Here is a 25,117-nt window from a genome sequence, read left to right as displayed (position 1 = left end):
GTTACTGGAGCAACTGGATATATGTATGGAAAAAAATGAATCTCGACTTCCATCTCACATCATCAGAAAAATTAACTTAAAATGTAACTGAGACCTAAACATAAAATCTAAAATTATAAAACTTCTAGGATAAAATATAGGAGAAAATTTTCAAGAACTTGAGTCAGGCCAAGAGTTCTTAGATACAAAAATTGTAAACCATAAAAATAAAAAGTTAAATGGGACTTCATCAGAACTAAAACCTTCGGCTCATTAAAAGACATTGTTAAGAACATAAAAACCAGGAGAAAATATTTACCACAAACATATTAGACAAAAGAATGTAGAAAGAACTCTTACAACCAAAAATGAGACAAACAACTCAATTTAAAATGGGAAAAAGATTTGAACACTTTACCAAAGAAGATATACAGTTGGCAAAACACATATGAAACTATACTCAGTACCATTAATTATTAGGGAAATGAACATTAAAGCCACAATGCAATACCATGCCAAAATGGCTAAAATGAAGACATTGATGATACTAAGCGATGATTAGTGTGTGGAGTAACTGGAAATCTCAGACATTTCTGGTGAGAAAGCAATCTCTTTGGAAAAGAGTTCAGCAATTTCTTATTAAGGTAAATGTACATTTACCAAAGATTGATCTAGCAAACCCACTCCTAAGTATTTACCCAAGAAAACTGAAAACATAAGTTCACATAAAAACCTGCACTTGAATGTTCATAGCAGCCCAATTCACAATAGCTTCAGCTGAAAACAACCCCAACATCCAACAAGTTAATGGGTAAAGAAGTTATGGTATGAATATACCATATACAACATACCATGTACCATTCCACCCATATGTAATAGAACACCACTCAGCAATAAAAAGGAACAAGCTTAGTGATTCATATAACAATGAACAAATCTCATAGACTTTATATTGAATGAAGGAAGCCAGATACAAAAGACAACATACAGTATGATTGTCTACTTATCTGAGGAGACAAAACCATTCTATAGTGATAGAAATCAGATCAGGGGTTGCCTGAAGCACGTGGTGGGGGAATGGAATAGGAGAATAACTGAAACGGTCACAAAGGAACTTTTTGGGGTATCGGTGATTACCAATGGGTATACGCATATGTCAAAAGTCATTGACCTGTATACTCAAAATAAGTGAATTTTATTGTATATAAATTATACCTCAATAAAAGCAAATTGCAGAAGAATGTGTGTGGATTCCTATCATCCTAACACACATAATTATTTTTATGTGAATAGAATCTCTGAAAATATATACAAGAAAATGGTGATACCAGTTGACTATAAGGAGAAGAACTGGATGGCTGTATCTTTTGAATTTTATGAATATTTTAAAGGTTAAAATATTTTAAATAGTTCTTCTCTTTTTCCTTTATTCTCTTCTCTGGAGTTCCTTTTAGATGTATTTTAGAACCACTCGGTTTATCCTCCTTGTCTCTTACTTGCTTTTTCATATTTTAAAATATCAATCACTGTCCTACTTTTGAGTGAATTCCTCAGCATTAGCTTCCAATTCTTTAATTTCCTTTTTAACAATGTCCAGTCTAGAGTTTATATCATTTATTGATGTTTTTAAAAATTACAATGACTAATGATTGTACTTTTAATTTCCAAGATTTTGAATTGGTATTTTTCCTGTTAATCTGTTCTTTTCTAGTTTTGCGTATTTTTATTTCAGAATGTATTGCCACTTGCATGTTCGTGAAAATAGATATTATTCTTATTGATTGCTTTGAGCGTCCTAACATACTTATTTTAAACTTTTGTCAGACTGTTCAACAACACTCCTTTAATCTCAGAATGAAGTAATGTCCCAATTATTGCTTTGGTTGGCTGTTTCTCATCAGTTGATTTATGTGTGTATTTTGGAATTTTTGTTTGCTGGCTCATTTTCAATAGGAGGATTTTCATTTGGTTTCACTTTTTTCTTTCCTTTTTGGTTCATCCTTCTCTGCCTAATGATTTTACAGTAGTCTTCAGAGCCCGATCTTACATAAGTATTTGGGGGCTCCTGCTCTTCCCTATGAGGTTGAAAGTATGGCCACTGAAGTATTTGGGGTCTGGCTCTTTTGCTGCTTGCTAGGGTTTATCTCTCTCTTCCCATCTCCCTAGGCAGTGGCTGGTTTTAAGACCTAGCCTCAGCCAGTGGTTACCAGTTGTTTATTTCAGGGTCCTTTTTGACCCAGGAAATTCTACTCCAGTCCTTGGCTTTAATCAATGAATGTTGCTTGGCTGTTCTCTCAAGGGAGCACTTGTCGTTCCTGTTTGCTGTTGGACATGCACTCCCGGGACCACTGGCACCTGCTTTAGGGCAGGAGCCTAGCATGTCCTGGTTTCTATTCTGCTCACTACTCTGTGTTCTGGTCCACAGAGATGTTCATCTTCTTCTTCTTTTTTTTTTTTATCCCTGCTTTGTCCTTTTTGTTCTCTTTCTTTTATGGTTCTCTCTTTTTGCTTTGTGTCTGGAATGGGCAGGAGTGTATCTTGTCTTCATACTTTTTAAAGTCAAATTTAAATTCATTTACCTTTCTTACTTAGAATGATCTGGAGAAATAATATCCATGGACTCAAGACTCAACTTTTCTAGTTATGTTTTCTAATACATATTAAAAATACCTAACAAATGTAAGACTTTGAAATACTTATTGCCCCAAATCATATTCTAAACCAAGATTGCTCATATTTAAGGTGTATGTGAACCTCTTGGGGAATCTAATTAAAATGCAGACATCTATTCAGGAAGTCTGGGGTGGGGCCTGAACGTTTGCATTTCTAGCAAGCTCCCGGGTGGTGCTGATGCTGCTGGTTGGGGGACCACACACTGAGTAGCAAGAACTGTATCACGGTGTAAGAAACACAGGAGCAGAAGATATTTAACAGTAATTGGCAATGATGGGACTTGAACCTAGGTGATATTTCCCCAGAGGCCCAACACTTTGTGCTCTGTCGATGTCCTCCCTCCTCAGCCTGAGTCCCTGCCAAGGTAATGCGAGGCACAGATGCTGTGCTGTGCTCCAGATCATTTTTCCATTCTTATTCCTGTGCCAGCGTATTGCACCAGATTTTTGTACTAGACATGCTGTTTTCCTGGGACACATTTCTCCCCCCGCTCCTCCTCCCTTCTCAGGAGGAAAGCTTCTTTATAAAAAATGTCCCCTGGTCGTCTGCCATACCAATTCAAGGCCCAGACATGCCTGAGTCCTAGACAATTAATGGTTTAGCTGGACCCCTGCTTTTTAGATGTGTGTTCCTAGCTAAGTTTGTGTGGCTCAAAGCCAGAGACCCTTTATTGTGTGGAATCCCACCCGGACTACCTAGTGAAATGCCCAGGAAATGTACCACGTACTTGTCAATTGGACTTTTTCCCTAGTATCTTTCTAAATAAAATGTGTAGGCTATCAAAGTTTGAATACTTTATCTTTTATACAACCTACTTTGGAATTAATAAGCAGCAGCTTGAGCCTCCGGAGGCCTTAGTCACTGATGTTTCAGAAGAACATGGGGTGGAAAACTCCATGGAAACAGGCTACACTGTGGTAAAGGTAGACGTCCAGATGATTCTTTTAGGTCTCAGTGCAATCTTCTATTTAGGTTTGTTTATATTCCTTTTTCAAAGAGAGGTGAGTATCTTTCTATGTATTCAAAGGCCACTTCATCTTGCAGAAATGCTATTTAATCATGATAGTGCAGTGTTTCTGTGAAATAAGGCAGTGGCAGTTTAGGAGTAATGAGTCATTCATGATCTTGAATTGTAATTTGAAATGCAGAGACATCTTTTGGTCTCCATCAATCTGCAGTGGACCCTAAGGACACACCATCTTGAGAAAGTGAATTGAAAATGTCCACTCTCAACATTTAGGAAATGAGTTTTTGTACCCTTTCACTCTTCTTTAATGGTGCGATTTGCTGTGAAGCACAATGTCTGAGCTTTACTTAATGACTTTCAAAGCAGTCAGTATTTAGTAAACAAGTAGATACAGATTATAAGGCCCACTTGAAAATGAACTAGGTACATCTGGATTTAGTGGTGGTTTGTGTTTTCTTCGATGCGTTCCCCCCCCCCACCCCCGGTTTTCCTTGGGCAGAAGCCATGGCTAGAGAGGTTGTGCGTGAACGATCCCTTGGAATCTGGAGACCCACTTTCACCTGTATAGCTGAGTGATTCTCAGATTTCACTGTTAGAATTCAAAACACTGGAAAGCAAACCAAAAATAACAGCAACATGCCACAAGCAAAGGCTCCAAGCCCAGGGAACTGGATTAAAATGTCAAATCCAAGACCAACCTCAGAGATTCTGATTTAGGCGGTCTGGCTTTGGAGCTCAGGAACCTGTATTTTTAACATACCCCACTCAGTTCTAACCTAAGTGATGTGAAGATCACCTTTTAGGTGCGTTGACAGGACTTTAGTGGCTCAACCTTCCATCTGCAAATCCTCCACCCCTTGCTGCGCATGAAACCCTTTAAACAAGAAAGTGTCTAGAGTCTGGCTGTTTACTCCTTCAGCTTCCCTCCCTGTTTTCTTACTAGGTCACTGTGTCCTCTGTGCCTCAGTTTCCCCTCTTGTAAAGTGTGTGATTCGGAGCGCCTGGCATTTGAGAAGGTTGTGCAAGCAAAAAAACTCATGTTGGTGAGAGAAATGAAGGGCAAGTTTTCATGAGACCAGAATTGTGATTTTATATTTAAAAAAGCATTGTGACAAAAATTGCTTCTTTGAGATTTTCAAAGGGGCCATGTATTATTACAAAAGAGGAAAGTTTCACATATGGAGAAAATTAGCCTCCAGAGAGCTGGCATTTGTTGTTCTTTGCTGTGAACCGGGGTGGGCGTATTTGTCTAAGAATCTTGCCATTTTGACAAAGTTAGGAACAAGAGCCACGTGTGTACTAAGAGAGCAGAGGGACTCTAAGCTTCAGGTGCCCAGAGAGATCTCCCTTTGTGTGACTTTCTTTGCTGAAGGAGACTGTGGGTCGATAGAGGAATGTCATGTTCAGTGTGGCACAGCTCAGATTCACTGGGTCACAAATCTGCAAGCTCCTTTATGTGTTAAAAAATGCTTAATGCCTTTTGACAGTAAGAGGCCCCAGAACTCGCTATCATATTAGTGAATCCTCTGAAGGAGTGTATTCCCGAGCAAATCCTGTGAGGTCACACCCAGGCTGGATATTTCTGCCTCGGGAGCTCAGCCATGCCAGTCGAGGTGCCCAAGCATAACAAACCACCCATGAACAGGCTCCAGGGCCTTGGGAAAAGGCAGTTATAGTTTGGAGGTAAAACCTGATTTATTTTCCAGCCAGTGAAAATATCAGGAAAGGAAGGTTTCATTTGCCACTTTTTAGTTAAACACGTAAAGGCATTTTTAAAAGCACAGATTTCCTAGTATGGAGTACCCTTCAACAGTTTTACGATTAAAATGATAATGAAACATTTCTTATAAGAACTTCCCTTTAAAATCAGAGCGATGGGTTCACAGCACACCATTAGAAGGAATTATGTAAAGCAGCCTCTCTGTTCCAAGTTTTATTTTAGGATTTAATTTATTCCAGATTCTGCAGGAAAAAACCATCCATGTGACAAGCCTGCTAACAGATGTCACTTTAGTTTTATAGCACATGCCTGCACTTCAGAGTCAGAAAATGGAGATTATTCTTTTTGCCTGCTGTTTATTACACAACACGGCTTCCCAACACTACGCCCCAGAGGACAGCTGATTAACAATCTATGGGCAAAGCAACTTATCACCTGCTTTCATCTTCTGCAGTGTTGAGTGTAAGCTTTATTTCACATTACCCTTTTGAATTAAGAGAGGTGCTGGAAAGAGCAAAGGTGACAGAAAATGGATTTTTCTTTATTTCAATATCAGCTAAGTCAAAAGATAGATTATACTGTCATAAAGAGAAATAAGAGAAAGAATAAGAAGTATTCAACTACATAGAATTTAATCTATATTAAAAATTTTTGTGGTGTTGGTAGATAAAAACAAAGTAATTCTGTATGATAAATATTATGTCAAAATCAACCATAACAAAAACTCTTCACTTCTGCATATTCACAGGGCCCGTTTCTCTATGTTCATGTGGCATAGTAGTTATTGGTTTATACGTTCCACTTCTGTTCACATCCTTATTTGTCTGTCTGATCTGTCCATCTGTCTACCCATTCCTTCATCCATCTATCCATCCAATAAATATTTATTAAACATCTTTTATATGCAAGGACATGTGCTTATATAATAAAGATACATGGATAAACAAGCTTTTTTTAGTTAAAAAAATTGTGGTAAAATACACATAACATAAAATTTACCATCTTAACCATTTTTAAGTATATAATTCAGTAATGTTGTGTATTTACATTGTTGTGCATCTAATCTCTAGAATGTTTCTATCTTGCAAAAATAAAACTCTATATGCATTAAACAGTAATTCCTCTCTTCCCTCAGCCCTTGGGAACCACCATTTACTTTCAGTGAATTTAACTACTGTAGGTACCTCATATAAGTGGAATCATATAGTATTTGTCTTTTTGTGTCTGGCTTATTTCACTCAGAATAATGTCCTCAAGGTTCATCCATGTCATAGCAAGTGATAGGCATTCTTTCCTTTTTAAGGCTGAATAGTATTCTCTTGTGTATGTATGTGTATATGTATGTATATGTGTGTGTATGTATATACATACATGCATACACCACATTTTGTTTATCCATTCATCTGCCATTCACCTCTTGCCTGTTATAAGTAATGCTGCTATGAGTATGGGTGTGTAAATATCTTCCCAAGACCCTGCTTTTAGTTCTTTTGGATATAGACCCAGAAATGAAATTGCTGGATCCTGTGCTAATTCTATTTTTGTTTTTGAAGAACTGCCATACAGTTTTTCATAGTGACTACACCATTTTACATTCCCATGAACAAGATTTAACATGTTGCTAAAAGGACAAAAATGTAATCCTGTAATAAGTGCTACAAAGAAGAAATGCCATGTGCTATGGGAATGTTTAATAGAGAAATTCAACCTAACATGCCATTTATTTTTGTATTCCTGATGCCTAGTCCATAGAAGAGACTCAATAAGTGTTTGGCGTGTGGTCAAGTGAGCCATTCAGACCCTTGGTGATTAGACAGACCCCTTCTCTTTGTTTCCTGCTATTCAGCTGCCCTCCATTCTCCAGGGATGGCCCTGGAGAGCTGTGAGTGCATTCGTTAATAGATTACTAGCTTTTCCTTGATCGTCTCTAATGATCTCTGAGTGAGATTATGGAAACATTTTCCCAGTAATGTTCTTTTTCTAATTCTGCATATCATCTAATGTTCAGAGATGTTGAGATATTTCCACCAGATATGTCCCTGTCTTTCTTTTGGGAGAGAAAAGAAAGTTGCCTGTGGATGTAAGATGAAAGTGTAGTGATGTTGGGAAGTGGTGAGTATTCCTGGAGAAAATGTTATTTCTATTCTTAGATTACTGCCTCTATTCTCTAAAGAATTTTGTTCTCTAAAGATAGCAAAAGAACCTCTTTTTCTCATTTGGCTCAAATCAGTAAGATTTTCTCAATTCCATGCTATTTATAGAAATTTTAAATTGAAATTTCATTCTTGAAATTTTTAAAAGGGAATTTCAGATATTTAAAATGCATAAACATTATATTTGGAGACTTAAACTTCTTGTTCCTGGTTTTAGAAAAAGAATCTGTTTTGTTGATCCTCAAACCAATGAAAGACGGTGTTATTATTCTGTCCAATTTTTTATTTTGCTAGCAACTGAGGCAAAGAAAGAGGCTGGTCACAAAAAGATTTGGCTCTGCTCTTTCCTTAGAAATTTTATTGGTTTTGCTGTTTGCCACGGCATTATTCTTCTGATGAGTTGGAGAGATCCAGTTATCTGTCTGAAATGAGTCCTGAGAGTTTCTTGCAGTTGCTCTGATGATAATATTGGCACAGGAAAACAACGATGACAACATTTTCACAATGCTGTTTTGGGAGCAGGTGGCAAGTATGGGGCCATGTTGCCCAATCGAAGGTCACTGGCTCTCAGCCAAAAAGGCCTTAATACTAACTTTATTTTCTGTTGGCTATGTGATTAGCCCAGGTGAATGAAGCCCTTGGAACCACATTTTATTCTTCTGTAAAAGGGGGATGATAATAACTTCTGCGTAAGACTCTTGGGATTAAAGACAAAAAGCTCTTTATGTTTTGATACTCTTCAATGCCCTTGGGATCAATCTTTCTTCATTGACAGTCATAAATATAATTGGTATGCATTTTGTACAGTCTACCTGCGTCATGGCATTTGTAGAAATCTTGTAATTCGGTCACCTTTTGGGCATAAGTACTTAAAGTCCCACAGTGACTATATTATTGCGAAATCATTTGAATGGTGAGTATTGATGTTTTTGAGGGTATTTTATATAGCAATAATTCTTTGATACTTTTCACCACATTTGCCTTATGACATTGTATTTCCTCTAGGTTGATTTCTTTCTCTCTGTTTCAGAGACATGTTAAGTAAAATACCAACTGTTGGCTGAATTAAGTGCTCAGGAATAGTCTGGATAACTAATTTTCCTGACAAAATGGAGGAGGTGCTGTTGCCCATCTGTCTTTACAGTTCCTCTTCTGTGCTGCCTACTGTTTTAGGTAAACACTGCATCTGATGTTCAACGTCTCAATCCAGTTTTTCGTCCTCTTGCTCTTCTACTGCTTCCCAACAGAAAGTCTATGCTTTAACCTAACTAGACAGTTTTACTTCTAACTTGCCTAAACTTTCTCACCCTATATAGCTCCAGCCACAATTTGTTTCATTGCTAACATTTTCTCTGTACTGGAACAAGTCAAAATTTCGCCCATCTTTCAAGTCCTGTTTCAAATAGGACTGTCTCATCCATAGTGCTATTCTTAAAACAATTTATTTTAATGTTTTTTACTTACATAAAAGATATATGTTCACTATGGAAAACTGAGATAATAGAGAGCACAGAAAGTAAAAGGACAAAATTTAAAATTGCCCGTAATTCTACCACTGAGATAACTACTATTAATATAGTCTCTCCTTTCAGATTTTACTTCCCAAAAGCAGCTAAGTTTTTATTTTACCCTTATTCTTTCTTTGATGCTCTTCTTTACTTTATGTAGATCCAAGTTTCTGACCTATATTATTTTTCTTCTAAGGAATTTCTTTTAACATTTCTTGTAAGGCAAGTGTGCTGGCAACAAATTCCCTCAATTTTTGTTTACTTGAAAACTTTCTATTTCTCCTTCACTTTTGAAGGATAATTTTTGCAGGGTATAGAATTCAGGTCAGTGGTCGCTATTTCTTAACACTTTAAATATTTTACTCCACTCTCTTCTTCCTCGCATGGGTTCTAAAGAGAGGTAGGATGTGGTTCTTATCCTTCCTCTATAGTAAAGGGTCCCCCCCCCCCCCAACCTCTGGCTTCTTCAGGTTTTTTCCCCCTATATCTTTAGTTTTCTATAGTTTGAAGATAATAGGCCTAGGTGTAATTTTTTTTTTTTTCGAAAGGGTGATAGTATTTATCTTGCTTTGTGTTCTTCGAGTTTCCTGCATCTGTGGCTTAGTGTCTGACATTAATTTGGGGGGAATTCTCGGTAATTATTGTTTCAAATAGTTCTTCTATTCCTTTCTCTGTTTCTTCTCCTTCTGGTATTCCCTTTATATGTATATTAGACCTTTTGTGGTTGTCTCACAGTTCTTGAATATTCGATTCTGTGTTTTCTCCCTCAGCTTTTGTTCTCTTCAATATTCAGTTTGGGCAGCTTCTATTGAGATATCCTCAAGCTCAGAGATTCTTTCCTCTAATGTGTCTGTCCAGTCTACTACTAAGCTTATCAACATTTCTGTTTCAGTGTTTTTGATTTCTAACATTTCTCTTTGGTACTTTCTTAGGATTTCCATCTCTCTGTTTACATTCCCATCTGTTCTTGGATGCTATCTACTTAACGCATTAGAGCCCTTAGCATATTAATCACAGTTGTTTTGAAGTCCCAGTCTGATAGTTCCAACATCCCTGCCATGTCTGATTCGGACACTTAGTCTGTCTGTTTAAATTTGTGTGTTTTTTGTTTTGTTTTGTTTTGTTTTGTTTTGTTTTGTTTTGTTTTGTTTTGTTTTGCTATTTGGTATGCCTTGTAATTTTTCTTGATGCCAGACATGAAGTACCACGTAAAAGAAACTGCTGTAAATAAGCCGTTAGTAAAGTGGTGATGGGCAGGGAAGGGGAGGTGTTCTATAGCTTTTTGGTTAGTTCTTAGGTTTTTAGTGAGCCTATGCCTCTAGGCTGTGAACTTTGCAAGTTTCTCAGTTTTTTCTTCCTCCTTAGGTGGAACAGGATGGCTAGAGTGGACTGGAGTTGGATATTTCCCTTCACTCAGGTCAATTAGGCTTTAAGAATACCCTGATAAGTTAGGCTCCGGTTAATTAGTTTCTCCTGAGGGCAGGCCTTGTTAGGAAAAATGGAGTGCTCTGGCATATTTCAAAATAGTTCCTTTTCCATTCTGCCTAGTAGAAACCTCAGGGGATTTTTCTAATATTTACCATGGGAACATGGTGGAATTCCTCGAAGTAAATCTCACGATATTGTAGGGAAACCTCCACCCCATGACTTGGTGCCCCTAGAGTTTTTTAACTCTCAAACTTGTCCACACTATGCCTCCAGCAATTTGTCAGTTACAGTTCAGGGTTTTCTGTCTGGGCACCAGTTCCTGCCCTGGTTTTCATTCCCGAGTCTCCGCTTCGGGAAGCCAAGACTCTGTGTGTTCTCCCACTATTTCCTGTCTCTCCAGTCTTGGGGGCAGTGGCTTGCCCTCTGTCCTTTCCTCTCGTAAGGATCCAAGACAAGTTGTTGATTTTTCAGTCTGTTCAGCTTTTTACTTGTTAGGATGCAGTGGCGACTGCCAAACTCCTTTCATGTGGAACTGGAAACCAGATGTTCATCTGCCCTTTTTTAAATATAAAATACCTTGAACATTTTTACATATTATTAAAGTTTTCATCTAGACATATTGCAGCATTGTTTGTAATGGCAAAATTCTGGAAACAATATAATTGTCCTTTAATAGGGGACTGAATAAATGAAATAAATTTAAAACCCATACAGTTGTATAATCTGTGACTAAAAAAGAAGATGCTGTAGTTCTATATTTTACTGATATGGAAAGATTGCCAAGATAAATGGTCAAGGGCCCAAAAGAAGGTGCCAAATGGTGAGTATAGTGTGACGCCCACTATTTGAGTTAAAATATATGTTTGAGTATGTACTTTAAAATGGTGGTGTCTTTGGGTAAAGGTACTAGGGACTCTGGGGTGAGAGAAAGACATTTCACTGTCTGTCCTTTTTTTTTTTTTTTTTTTATCATGCGTATTTTATACTTTTCCTGAAACATCTTATGAAATACCCATCTGCAATGTAATTTTTAAGAGTTGCATATAATCTAGTGAATGAATGTATCATAGCTCATTTAACCACTCTCAAAATTTTAGTCCTGTAGATTATTTCCACTTTTTAACTACCATAAAGTGTGCAGTCTTAAGTCTTTTCATACACATTGCTAAATTATCCTCAAGAGGGGTGGTATCATTTACTTTACTGGGATTCTTCTAGTAAATGTGATTGCTTACTTCTTAGAATTTCCATAAAGTTTTCTTTGCATGGCTTTATGGAATGTAACTAGTTCCTTGTATCATAATTGTCTGGGTACTTAGTGTATCTTTGTGATACACTATGAATCTCTCTAAAATTCCTGAGATGGTGACTTTATCATATTCAACTTTTCTCCATTGCAGCACACAGCACAGTGCCTAGCCTATGTGAAATATGTAGTAAATAAACACAAGTGCAATGAAATGAGTTAGTTTCACACTGTAGTGAGCATTTTTGTAAAATGATGATAGTGAAACTTGTTTAGCTGGCTGAGCATCTTGAAATCATAGCCTTGTATATAGACCACTATACTCTTTGTAGAACATCACGAAATACTAGTATCTGTAATTTAATGATTCGACTTATGGATAATTTTACCAGAAAAAAAAACATGATTATTTATATGTATGTACTATAAAGTCACAACAAAGATCATGTGTAACCAGGCTGTAGGACTAAGCAGGATTGACTACTTCAGGTTTACCCATTAATAATTGGCTGTCACCTCTCATTTATTTTTCTTCTATTGGCCCTTGGTGGCAGACAATTAGCTGACAGTATGAGAAACACTGATGAGTTTTGTCATGTGGGAAATTACCTTGATGCAACGTAGCCTCCAAATATATACTGTCAGGCTATCCCATCAGTTATGGATCACGAGATGCTTGAATTACATGGTTTATTGAATCAATTTAAAATATACAGTGAGAAGTAAGAGGAAAGAGATGGAGAAAGTAACGGTACTTAAGGGTGGGTACAAGAGAGACATGGGGGGCGCATAGCATGAGTCCTGGTCCGTCTCCATCCCTCTCTCCCCTTCCTTCCTCTTCCTCTTCCCCCAACTTCTCCTCCTTTTTCCTCTCTCATCAGCCTTCCCTGCTGATGATGTGGTTAAGAGGAACAGAGTTGAGGTTTGGAGCAAGAATGCTCAGCTGGAGAGACACAGGGAGAAGTATGTCTGGCCACCATTGTAAGCTCACCAGTTAGTCCGTGAGCCGCTATTAGTTTTATCTGGGAGAATATCTGTGGAGCCAGAATGGATGCAACCTATGGATGGCCAATTTAAGACCTCATAAATACTGAGTGACGTGCATGCTTCGTGTACACTTAATGTCTAGTGACAATTTTAGTGTTTACTTAGCAATTCTATCCCTTTGTATGTTCAGCACTTGAATGGACTACTTATTTATGCCTAATGTCTCATAAATTACTTTCTATGCTTAACACATCTTACAAGTTTTACCTATCCCATTTGATTTCTCATTTTTGACAGCAGAATTGAATACTCTCAAATAAGACAAAGTGTACATTACTAATTTAAAACCTAAAATTGATAAGATTGTGTTAACTTTGTTTTTACCATTTATTCACTTCAAACACCTCCACCCAGTATTTCCCAGGAGCCTAAAATAGCCATTAATATGCCCTACTTAATAGAGCGAGCAAAGTGAGGTATTTGACAATCCTATAAATTCATTCTGAATTTCACTCCTATAGTGCAGCATTGTAGAAAATAGTACTGGGAATGAACTTACCTTAGGACTTTCCCTGGAAATTTTTTCATGTAAAAAAAATAAGATTTCTCATATAAATCTGTTCTTTTATTAGTCAACTCCCTTAAAATTAATCTGCAGAAAAATTATTTTGGCCTATTTTAAAGCCCCACAGTGCTCAAGATAGTGCTTTATGATGAGTAGGAATATTTCTTCTGTGATTAAGTTCTGGTTAATTGAGATTTTGATGTTCAGCTGATGGCTATCATCTCAGAGATAGCCATCTACTAGAGGATATGTATTTGAGGTACAAAGTCTCTGGTCTCAGGAGCAGGACAGCCATGATCTTAACATTTCATGGAAAATCGAACTCACCAAATCACATATTATCCCCTCTGTAGCCATTGGTCTCAGTTTCTTCCCCTGATCTAGATTGTAACACAAGCTGTTTCAAAGAGGAAATGAAAAGATAAAGTTTAGCCTCATCTAGCTTCCTTGTAAAAAGTGGTAATGTGTAGAGAAGCTAAAAGCATTAGCAAGGAACATAACCAGAAGGAATATCCTACTCACTGGAGAGTCAGCTCTTGGAACGCCCTTTATTCATTTAACAACACAAGGGAGCCAGAAATGAAAGACTCAGTGCAGTCAGTGAAATAATTACTTCGGCCTGACTGAATTACAGGAAGTAGAGAGGGATTTGGCCAGCAGTATTGTTTTTATATAAAACAAACATGCTAATATCATTGATGGCACTTTTAATAAACCACCCCATGATAGTTACCCTAACTTTTCTTACTCAAGATTGGACCTATAATAGGGAAAAGTTGAAGAAAATGTATCATGTACAGAAAGCCGAATATATTATTTTTGCTTCTTACACACTTTGTTATCAAGAATGTTCTTTTATTAACACTTAGGGGAAAGTCAGAATAATTTTGCATGGCTTAGTCCAGAATAGAATATTTCTATTTGTATTTTTTGACATACTGAGATAAGCGTCCTTAATCGAGACAAATTTATGTATCTATAAGAAGACTCCACATTCAGTAATCAAAATGAAGATGAGATATTATGGATAAAAACAGCTCCTGTTTAAGTAGGAGAATGTTAATGTGTCAGGATAGCAAGAAATATTAAAGGAGCCTTAGCTTTCTATAACATTTTCCTGACGAAGATCTCAAAACTATAACTTAAACTGCATCTTTAAGGGGATTTTCCATTTAGAGTGAAGTTTTGAGGGGCTTTTCCATTTAGAGAACTCAACAATCATAAATATAATATAGAGTAGCAATTTCTAAGAAATTATTGGATAGCAACGGATAAAGGAATCTCGTTCCCTAGGCAACCACATGGAAGGGTATAACATCCCTCAAGCTCCTAAGATGAAGTTTAAAGTTGCTACTATTTTTGCTTTTGGCTTCCTCTGAAAATGGTTTTTATCCCTTGAAATTATTTTTTTATATAACAAAGTTTGAGCTCTTTCCAACTCTTCTCTCTACAACATTAGTCTTATATGTAACAGCTTCTCTATCCTTTGATCTCAGCATGTGTGGCTATAAGAGGAATGGCCACCCTGGAAATAAGATCAAATTGGAGGTGGAAACTAATGTCATGAACAGTGAGGGTGGAGCAGAGACATTTTCAGCTCCTCAGTAGGCTTCCGTAATTTCAGGAAGAAAAGTGCTCTGGGGTTTTCGGATTCACTCAATCTTCTGTAATTTTTTTTTTTTCAAACTAATATAGGAATCTCAGCTTCTTCAGGGGAAAAACATTTTAAATAGAAAAAGAATGGTGGGAGGGTGCCTTTCTGATTCTTTCAGGAGGCTTTTTGTGTGAGTTCCCAGTGCCAGCTCTTTAGGCATTGTATCTCCTACGTGTTTGCTCCAATATTGACATCTCTCTTAAATCTTTTTCTCCTTGTTCTCCTTGCCCTAATTCTATTTATTTTTTTAACTCTTTTCACTAGTCCAAAAGTGTATCCCCTGAGCAGTTGTGATCTTCTGAACACTGCCTCTCTCAGGAAGGCACAATGGGAAGCTCCTGCAGGAGTGCCAGGCGTGGGCAACATTTCAGAAATGGGGGATCTGGTTGCTGGCACCCTCTCTTCCATCTTGGGGCTGGTGGTATATACTGATTCAAGAAGTCCACGGGACTTCTGGAAGGCCTTCCAAAGAACATATCTCTTTAGTATATCCTGCTAGTTAGATTCATTTGAATTAATTAGCTAATATTTAAATGATATTTCTCTCTGGTAGACTGAGCTTACTCTTGACTATCAACTACTTAAGTTATATAATCTTGTTTGTTTCTTAGGCAGGTGTCTCATGATACTTGGCTGAGGGAATGGAAGTTGGCCGAGGTGGAAAAGGGAAAAATTTTGTGTATGGCTCAGTATACATTCTATAATAAGGAGCTTTGGCCAGCGAGAGGGCATCTGAGACTGACTGCTGTGGCTGTAAAGTCATGGGAGATGAAAGAGAAGGCAGAAGGAAGGTGGAAAGGAGAAACTCTTGGGTATGGTTTGCCTTCTTTGCCGTTTGGGTTGAGGCTGTGGAGGTGCCCACTCACAGAGTTTCATGGCCTGCTTTCCTGGCATAGCTCAGTCAGGCTTTTAATGCTTCTTATATACTAACAACTCTCATATATTTCAAATATAGATGAAGAAGAGAGATTGGATTTCTGTTGTTGTTCACTTTTGCTGAATGCTATTAAGCACTCTTTAGGTATTCAGTAGACCCTTTCTGAGGACCTCCTATACATCAAGAACTCAGCCAATGACAAGGAAACAGTGATGTTGGTCTTTGCTCTCAAAGACATCACGGTTTATAGGGGCGGACAAACATTTGTCTAAAAATTATATAGGAATGTAATAAGTACTAGCATAAGAAATGCAGGAGAGTAGTAGCTCTTTTTTCGTTGGGGGTCAGGGAAGTAGCACAGAAGAGATATTTAGTCTGGCTCTTAGAAGTTGAATGGGAATCCATAGAGATAGAAGGGAGGGGAAATAGTAAATGCGAGGGGACAGATGTGAGAAAATCATAATTTCCAAAAAGAGTAAAAAAAATTCAGAGCATCTGGCACAAAAGGTGATTTGTGGATAGAGTAGGATCATGAAGCAAAAAGGGGAGGTGGGGACCTGGCTGGGAGGGGCCTGGTGAGCTTTGTAAGGGAGTTTGGATTTCATTTTGCTATCTGCAGGGAGCCAGAAAAGGCCTTTGAACAAGGGGCCGAACTAATTAGGTTTTGGTAGATAATTCTGGAAACATTGTGGGAGGCAGACGATTCAATGCCAAGATCTCTTGAGAGTAGACATAGTTCATTAGAAATATTGGGTGAGCAAGCATTAAAAAGATTGATAAAAGCCAGTGTTGGTGAAGGTGACATTAGTCAGCCTTGGCATTTTAGCAATAGCTATCATATCTATCATATCAAGCTCTACTAAAATTTAACATGTGGGCAAAAATAAGGGACTTCTACTTTTTGTTTTATACATTTATTTCTCAGTTGCATTTTTACAACCAATTTTTTAATAAAACAAGTTTATTTTTGAAAAAAAAGTCAAATCTCAGTGGAATAAAATGAAAGCTATGCCATTAAACATTTTAGAGCTCTATTTAATAATTCATTTTAGAAAGAAATACTTATTACTAAATCCTTTTAAAGTTCCTTTGGGGCTTGTTATAAACAGATTTGAACTGGGTTTTTGTCTATGAAGAAAACAAAAATATGCCACATTTCCCACAAACAATGAAAGCTGTTTTTGCACTATCAGCAAATTATTATTTTCCTCCAGGGATCTAGTTAATCCAAAATTTGATATTTAGTTATGAACTGTGCACTTATAATTGCTTTTAAATGGGTTTTGGAAATTACTCCATAGATAACTGAGAATTGATTTTTTAAAAATATATGTAGACTATATAGATGTTTCACATACACTATGGACTCTCTTGATGGTCCTTCCTTGGAAACTGTTTTTTCAAGTTCAAATGTGTGTCTGGGTGACAATTTCTAACACATAGATTGAGAAACCCACAATTGAAATCATCTAGTTCATTACACTCGGTTTTTTGGAAACAACAAATTGAAAATGTATGCTCTTAACTAAAGATATTAAGAAGCTGTTTTCAGCACGAATTCATTAGTTAAGCATTCAGTTACTAAGGAATTCAATCAAATTTGGCAACTCACTTCAGAACCAAGATGTTACTGCTTTTTCTCCCCTCATGAGAAAGAAGACAATTAGAACACATGTGTCTCTATGTAGACATTTATAGAAAACACTGGTATGAAGATTATTAATAGATGAAGGAACTTAAACTTGCTAGCATAATGCAAGCAAGGCAACCCTTGGTTGATCTCACAGATTGCAAGGACCTTGTCAGTTTATGATCCCTTATTTATTTTATATTTTATTATTTTATTTTATTTTATTTTATTTTATTTTATTTTATTTTATTTTATTTTATTTTATTTTATTTTATTTTATTTTTTACATCTACAGCACCTGGTCTTCCTAGGTGGTCTCCTATCCAAGTACTCACAAGGCCCAACTCTGCTTAGCTTCCGAGATCAGGCTTGTTCCGGGTAGCACGGTTGTAGATGCCAGCATAATGTCTTCTAAGAGATTTGGCGTTCCAGGAAGTTCAAATGTTATTACGTTATCTAGAGAGGAAGCTGGTAGGCTGTGAGGAAAAGGTTAGCATTCTATTTCACATGATTCAGAGCAATTCTTGTGTCTGAAAAATACCTGCCTGACACCACCCACCCCCTGAAATATAGAGCATCCATTATAGGAAAGGTGTTCGTGGTGACAGGTAAACAATGGACTGGCTGCCAAGCACCATAAGTGGTGTATACACGTTAGGAAAACTGCACCCTACCCTTTGTTTCTACTGGAAAAAAAAAATCAACTGGAAAACTCCACCAGCTCCAATAAAACTGCATCGCCTATGGCTGAAGCCTTCCAGGCACCAGCAGTTTTTTTTTTTTTTTTTTTTTTTTTTTTAAGAAGGAAGATGAATAAGATTATAGAAAATCCTGGGAGCCTCAATTTAAAAATTATGAAAGCAACTACCACTGGACTCAAACGAGATGATGAAGTCCCTGGTTGACAACCCATAAAACTTTCATGATCACCTCCGCTCTCTCTGTTCTGGGCCAACACAGACTTAAAACAAAAATCCATTATAGGTGTTGATCTCTTTGATTCAGTTAGTAGTACATGGGTTTGGATGATTTTCAAAGATAATCATCTGCCAAATCTCCCACGTGTCAATTCATATCAAGCACGGTAGTAAAGGTGTCTTTTCTCTCTATTGGGGTGGCCATTCTACTTTCCTTGTCAGACTGAGGAATAAGAAAAGTTTCGGGGAAGTTGCAGAGGAGAAATCTCAACAGAGTCCTCTCCAAGGTGCACAGCAGTTGGAGGATGAGTTGAGTGTCACGACCCCCTCCTCTCCTCCTCCACATACTCTTCTTTTGCCACCTCCTTGTCAAACGAATGAGGCTCTTACACACCTTTATCATGATAAATGTTTAAATGAGTCCTACACTCCTTTGTATGTACTGTTTCCCTTCTCTTCTTTCGGATGTGCAATCCTCCCTGCTTGTGCAATTTATAGATTGCCAGGTATAAGTCAAGGCATGTTGTGAAATGTAAAAATACCACAAACTTTTCACTAAGTTCTTATTAGCGTGAAAATACAGTTAGTCACACTTCATATTTTTCAAGAAGGTCAGCTCTCAACTTGTTATGTAGAGTAAATTGGGGGGGGGGGTGCAGGGAGCATCTTTACTACTATGGAATCAAAAAGTCCCAGGATGACCTACTAAATTACACTTAAGAAAAACCTGGACTGTTTGCAGCCATCTCTAGAACGTTCTAGTCAAGATGTTGAAATGATCTTTGCCTGGAGGATAAGGAAGCCATACATGTGTCTTAAGCAGATGGACTTTTAAAGTGAAAAACAACAGAAAACTCCCACTAGAAATAATTTCAGAATTATATATACTGTTTGATCTCAATTATTTTCTAAGGTAGATAAAATAATGCAAAAAATATAACAAAAAATGTTAATAGTCATTTCCTCTTGGGACTGAGATTTTGGTCATTTTTAAATTCTTCTCTATAACTTTTTCATACTTTCTCGACTATTAACAAATCCATGTCTTATTTTTTTATAAACAGAAAAAAACAGCATCCCAAATTGTTGTCCCCTTAATAAGGAATGGAGAGGACTGGGGTGGGGTCGAATGTCAGGTGTTTGTTTCTTTTTCTTTTTTTAAAATTAATTAATTTAGTTTTTTTTATAGTGACAATGATTAATGAAATCCAATAAATTTCAGCTGCACACTTTAACAGTAAGGCATCCACATGTTTCCACTGTGTGTTCACCTTTCATAGTTAAATTTCCTTCTGTTACCACGTATTTGACCTCTTTAATCCTGTCTACCCCCGCCTCCCCTACCCTCTGGAGGTGTTTGTTTCTATGTTAGGGCTCAAAAAACTTTTTTTTTTTTTCACAATTTAACGGGTGATATGGTGTTTCTGTAAACCTGGTCCCTTCCAATTGGACCTGAGCCTGAAATTAGGAATTAAAGGGAATACATAATCCATTTTTTGGTGTAGAGGGGATGAATTAGTGGGAAGAAACTCCTTTTTAGCAGGAACCAGGGCCTTGTGGCAGTTATTCCAGCCTTGATAGATGCAAATGGTGGTTTTCTTCTTATTCTGTATTCATATTAATTTGCATAAAATTTTATAAAATATGAAGTGGCCAAGAAAATGCCCCAGCTCCAAATTATGTTTTTGGGTTATAGGGAAGCTACGAACTGACTAAAAATGACAATGTTATTATTCTAGAAAAAGTGCATTGAACAAAGGGAAGAAGGCACTAGTTTCAATGATAAAATAAGCTACAACTGCTAAATGAGTGTGTCGTGCCCGAGGGCAGACCTGAATGCTGCCTGTCATGCCTGAGATGGCAACAAGTGGGCCACGCACATGCTAGGAGCTCAACAAGGCTTATTAAATACATACTTCACATTTGCCTTCCTCCCGTCTGTCAGTTTTGCAAAATCCAGAAATTCTCGACGATATCATATTTTGTGCTTGGATCCTTTTAATACTGTCAGAGTCTAACAGGGTATTAAGAAGCCTGTTTTGAAGTCACACCAGTTAGAATCCCGATTCTACCACTGGATAGCTGTGTGACCTGGCTTGGTTGGTTGACTTCTCTGAATCTCAGGTTTCTATGGAAACTGCTTGGATTTGTTTTTGACTTCACCTCTCACAAGCTGTGTGACTTACCTAGGCCTCAGTTTTCCCATTCGTAACATAAGGATAATAAAACATTAGGGTTTTTTGGGGTGGGGGGTATTAATTGGGGCATTGCATGTAAAGTGCTCAGCATGCTGCTTGGCTGGGCACATACCAAGAGCTTAATTAAAGTTGGCTATTTATTATTATTATTATTATTATTATCAGTAGATACAAGATAAAAAATACAGTGTGTTCTGAAGGATGGCACCTCTGAAGCCAATGTTAGCGGCTTTAAGCAATATCCATTGAGAGCCAATGAATGGTTATTTCCATAAGTCATTGTCTTAATATGTTCCCTCAAATGAGGTTTTTAGGTATCGTCTATACCTGAATATCTAGCACATTCCTTTGAGGATCGCATGAGTGATATCTATATGTGGTAGTCGGTACTGCTCTTTTTGTGTAAAAGGTTTTTTTCTCCTCTCATTATAACTGCTACATAAATTTAACAGGAGGTTCAAAACTGATACTGCTTGTATTTTTTTCTTGCAGGTTTTTTTTTTTAAAACTCTTCTCATTCCCCTCCCCGCTTTTCCCCTGGCTTTTAGCCATACATCTGTATATAGTTTGCTTTCACTTAATCTTCTCTTTTCTCTTGGATTGGGACTTGTGCATATGTCTTGATTATAAGCAGAAGTGATTTTACTTAATTCTGTATTGTATAATTTTGTATTTTTTTTTCTTAAAGAGGGTTCTTGAATTAAATAAGCTTCAAGCTCCACAAAGCCAGGATCTACCCCAATTATGTTACATTTGTTTCTTAGATGGAAGACCTGACACATTCAACTTAAAATTGTCTAAAGCGAATGTTGTTATGGGAGTATTATGAGAGTAAAGATATCTTTATTTTCTTGCTCCACTTGAGGACTGACTGAATTTTGCTTTGCTTCTTCAAGAAGCATCTATGCTTTCAATAAAAATATACAGACATGTAGGATTCATTGAATGGTCAAAATAATATCAGTATCTGGCTGAAGTATATACTAGAATTTCAAATGTATAGAAATGTATGGATAAAGAAGAGCTCTAACTTCATTGACGTGATGTTTCAAATCTAGCTTTTTCAGGCTAAAGGAACTAAGTGTGATTTAACAGCCCCGTTTTGTGAACGTATTATAAATTTCTGGGCTCAGAGAGGAAAGGAGGGTACAGTGTGGTGGTCGTGAGAATCCGGCAGGAAAAGAGTTGCCGTGGTTCTGGGACAAAGGAGGAGGAGGTGAGAAGGAAATATGTAGGGAATATAAAGGAAGGGTAATGGATCCCAGAATTAGAAAGTTCCTTACCATTTCAGGAAGTGCTGAATAAGAGCAGTAAACCTTTAAGAGGAGACTTAAACCTCCAGTAGGCATGGGTTGCCGGTCTGTCGCACTGGCACTACTTCTTCACAGAAGGCTTCGACTTGAATAACTTTTTAAATACGAACGCCACTCTTTATAGATAGCTAAGAATGCTAGAATACGTTGAATGTATTTAAAACAAGGTTACTTGTGAAAAAATTATAGTGGCTTTAACAATAAAAACATTTTTTTTTCACATAAGAGGCATCTAGAGGTAAGTAGTACACATCTTGTATACAGATTCTAAAGTCATCAGTGATCCAAGCTAACCTAGCTCTCCTCTCTTCCATCCCTAGAGTGTAATCCTTCTCCTCGTGGTCCACTATTGTTGCGACAGCTCCAGCCATTACATTCTCATTCCAAGCCAAGGGATGGAGGAAGCACTAAGTAGAGTTTTTAAAGGAAATTTTTTTGGAAATCCTACATGATACTTTACTTATATCTTATTGGTCAGATTTTAGACATATGGCCACTCAACCATAAGAAAGACTAGGAAATATATATTTTTTTAATCAGGGCAGCAATTTGATCACTTTGAAATCAGGATTTTGTCAATGGTCAAGCCGCCCTGAACAAGCCCAATCTCATCTGATCTCAGAAGCTAAGTAGGGTCAGACCTGGTTAGTACTTGGATGGGAGAGCACCTAGGATGACCAGGTGCTGTAAGCATGTAAACAAAAAGAAGAAGAAGACATCAGAATTTTGTTAAGTGTTGAGAAAGAAGGAAGAATGGATATGTGGGCAAGTGAGACCTCTGCCATACTACACTTGCCTTTAAACTAAATAGTGGTATATGTTGCCATTTTTCTCTATTAAAAGCAAAGCATTTTATAGGATCTGAATTTGTTTTAATGTGCTTAGTGGTGAGTGGTACTGATCAGAAGGAAATTTAGAAAATACCAGATTGTGCTTTTCTGGATACTTGTGGTACAAAGAGATTCTTGGAAGAGAGGGATATTGGAAAAAGAAAGGGATCACGTTTCTTTCTCAAGTATTGTAGCAGTCCTTAAACGGAACCTTTTGCTAGTCCTTAAGTCTCAAGGAGAATGAAGCTTAGACTTGTAGACTTGCCTCAAAGCTCTGTGTGTGTGTGTGTGTGTGTGTGTGTGTGTGTGTGTGTGTGTAAGACTCAGAGCACGGAAGTGATGTATGAGATGTAGAATATCTGCTGCAAATTATTAAATTTGTGATTTGGGGCAAATTGTTTAGCCTCTTTAGGCCTCGGTTTTCCCTGTCTATAAAATGAGGAAGCTGGACCAGATGTTTACAAAGTCCCTGCTGGCGCCAATCCCCCATAACCTGGAAGCGTGGAGGTCCATCGAACCATCTTCTCGTCCACCCATCCATCCGTCCACCTGTCTGTCTCTCCATTTGTCTGTTCATCCACTCGCCCACCTATCGACTATTTTTGATAGTGCCTGGTAGCATGCATGCTAGAAGCTGGGGATTCAAAAATAAATAACTTATTATCCTTCGTGGAATGGATAGTCCAGTCTAGGGCACATGGTATATACCTTTCATGCCTCTTGTCAGATGGAAATGCAGTTGAAGAAATTCTGTTTTCAGTTTCACCTGCCAATGTTCTGTATAGAGATGGTTCTTGGCTATCATGTTTGAAATACTTCTATATATTTCTTGTACCAAATTTTAATTCTTCCCCTGAGTCATTACTCAAAATATAGCTGCTATGGTACAGAGAAGGCAAATTTCAGTATTAGCGTAAACAAGGTAATTTTAATTGGGTGTGCGTGTGTGACCCAATTAAGACCTCATTGAGAATTGGTGAAAATAATAGCAGCTAACACCAATGGAGCATATAACTGTGTTAAGTGCTATGCAAGGTACCTTACGTGCATTTCTTCTTTAATCCAAAGACAGCCCTGTGGTCATCCTGCTGTTTTCCTCTGAGCTACTGAAAAGCTAAACATGTGATGAGACAATTGGCCCCAGAGCCAAGATCTCAGTGACCACAGTGTTCTTTGAAAAGTACTCGTGAGCATAAACACACATTTTTGCACACAGTTCCAGGGAACACAAACCTCACTGACACTTTGGTGATGTGTTTAGGAAACTCTGACCTAACCGTATGCCAATTAAGAAAATGACTGGTGTTAGAAAACAACCATATACCTTCCCAAAGATTGCCAGGGTTTAGATACTTTCTGCATCTGCTCATGAGAAGGGGTAGGGGACCTGACGTGTGCTGAGGCTGACCCTCCTGCACACACACACCACAGAAAGCTCACCCAGTGTCATCAGCTAGGCCCACTGGTTCTCAGAGTGTGGCCATTGGACCCCCAGCATCACCATCAGCTGGGTTCCTGCCTCCAGGTCTCCTGAACCAGAAGCTGTGTGCTCAGAAGCCCTCCAACTGATTCTGATGAATGTGACAATCTGAAGCCACACTGTCCAGCAGAACTCTGTGTGACAATGGAAATGTCCTCCAGCTGCACAGCCCTGTGTAGTAGCTACTCGCACTTGAGCTCTTGAAATGTGGCAGAGGAAATGAAATTTTCATTTTATTTGATTTTTAATAAATTAATTAATTAAAAATAAATGGCCATGCACGGTGAGTGACTATTGTATAGGACAGCACAGCTCAACCCCATATTCCTAAACATTCCTATTCTTTTAGAGCTGAACGGTTTACTGCTTTAGACACTATACAACAAAACAACAAACTGCATGTTATACATAGACTTAAATCTTGATGTTATCTAGTTTCTTATTCCAATATTACTATCATTTAACTAGAAAATGTTTGGAACGGGAGCCTTGCAGTTTAATGCCAGTGAAATATTTCATAAGAAAAAACGATTTGCATATATTTCCAAGTCTTGTCAAAATTATGGTAAATAGCTCCTTCTTAGATAATTTTCTCTGCTTTAGTTCCTGAGGATAAGGCTTTTTGAATAGCCTCAACAACACAAATTTCTTTAAAAAAATAAAATTCAGCCTGTATTTAAAGGACAATCTTGGTGCTCTGTATGCTGGTGGAGAGGAGAGATGGTGACCAGAGGAAATTGTTGGTGTCCCACACAGAGAAAGTAGCATAAATAAAGGAACGAGGGCAGGACATTTCATGGCATTTTGAGGACTAGCAAAGAATTGCATTTGGCTAAAGTGTAGGATTCATAAAGTATTGAAAATCCAGACCCTGGCACCATTTGTGCAGAGTGGGAGGATGGAATTCACAGCTGCCCTCATTTCTAACTTCCAACCTTTGATTCCTCTCTCCTCTCTTTCAATCAGTGGGGTCTTAAGAAAGTTGATCATGG

General features: G+C 37.6%; 1 protein-coding gene across 4 annotated transcripts in view; it reads left to right on the top strand.

Annotated features, from left to right (window-relative positions):
* The window catches only part of METTL24 (methyltransferase like 24), an 84,893-nt gene that overhangs the window by 49,402 nt on the left and 10,374 nt on the right, over positions 1–25,117 (top strand). The window lies entirely within an intron of this gene.

Source organism: Rousettus aegyptiacus, unplaced genomic scaffold (assembly GCF_014176215.1).
Source record: "Rousettus aegyptiacus isolate mRouAeg1 unplaced genomic scaffold, mRouAeg1.p scaffold_m13_p_1, whole genome shotgun sequence".
Classification (NCBI taxonomy): Eukaryota; Metazoa; Chordata; class Mammalia; order Chiroptera; family Pteropodidae; genus Rousettus; species Rousettus aegyptiacus.
This window is presented reverse-complemented; position numbering and strand designations above follow the sequence as displayed.